The sequence below is a fragment of the Colobus angolensis genome, unplaced genomic scaffold (assembly GCF_000951035.1).
Source record: "Colobus angolensis palliatus isolate OR3802 unplaced genomic scaffold, Cang.pa_1.0 Scaffold47, whole genome shotgun sequence".
Taxonomy (NCBI): Eukaryota; Metazoa; Chordata; class Mammalia; order Primates; family Cercopithecidae; genus Colobus; species Colobus angolensis.
The window spans coordinates 5164582-5165621 of NW_012118154.1; positions in this window are offsets into that span (position 1 = coordinate 5164582).

Genomic DNA, 1040 nt, shown 5'->3' on the forward strand with positions numbered 1-1040 from the left:
CGTCAGCCAGGTGCGCGCCCGGCCCCCGCATGCTCTGGGTCACGCCCGCGAGTCCGCAGAGCGTCTGAGAAGCAGCCCTGGCTCTGACCCGCCAGCCCTCGGAAGCAGACCCTGGCCGGTGCACGGCCGTGGCGCCAGCACTGAGCACCAGCGACCCCCTAGGAGTAAGGGGAGGTTAGGCCCCCGCGTCAGAAGCGCGGCTTTGGCCCAGCAGGAGGGCTGAGCGGAGCCGTGTGCAGGTCTGGGGTGGGGGCTTCGGGGAAAGACGAGAAAGAGGAAGCTCCGACGAGCTGCTTCCTTCTCTCACTACGACCCACTTCCTCTTCCTACTTCTATTTTCTTTTTTTTCTTTTTCTTTTTTTTCTTTTTTTTTTTTGAGACAGAGTCTCGCTCTGTCGCCCAGGCTGGAGTGCAGTGGCACGATCTTGGCTCACCGCAACCTCCGCCTCCAGGGTTCAAGCAATGCTCCTGCCTCAACCTCCTGAGCAGCTGGGATTACAGGCGCGCGCCACCTCGCCCAATTTTTTGTGTTTTTACTAGAGACGGGGTGTCACCATGTTGGCCAGTATGGTGTCAATCTCTTGACCTCGTGATCCGCCCGCCTCGGCCTCCCAAAGTTCTGGGATTACAGGCGTGGGCCACCGCGCCTGGCCCCTACTTCTATTTTCTTTGAGTGCCGTTAACCCTTAAAATGCCTGCATTCCTGCTGTGCAGACGAGCACCTTGACCCGCATCCTCCTGCAGGAACCTTCATAGAAATACCAGCCAGTCTTGGAGTTCAGCACTGCTGCTCCAGCCTCTGGCTGGACTTCCTGCCCTTCCTGGTCGGCGCCAGGGCTACTGTCACCTGAGTGGTTTCCCCAGCCCCTGGGGAAGGGAGTGGGGGTGTGCCAGAGTTCCTGCCTCCTGGGTCAAGGCCCTCTTCTTGCCTCCCCTTTTTCTTCCCCAGACGACGTTGCAGATGATGCTCTACCAAGAGTTGGAAGGACTCCTCAGGGAATCCCACAAGACTCTGCGCTTCCTATGCCTCCTTTCCCTCG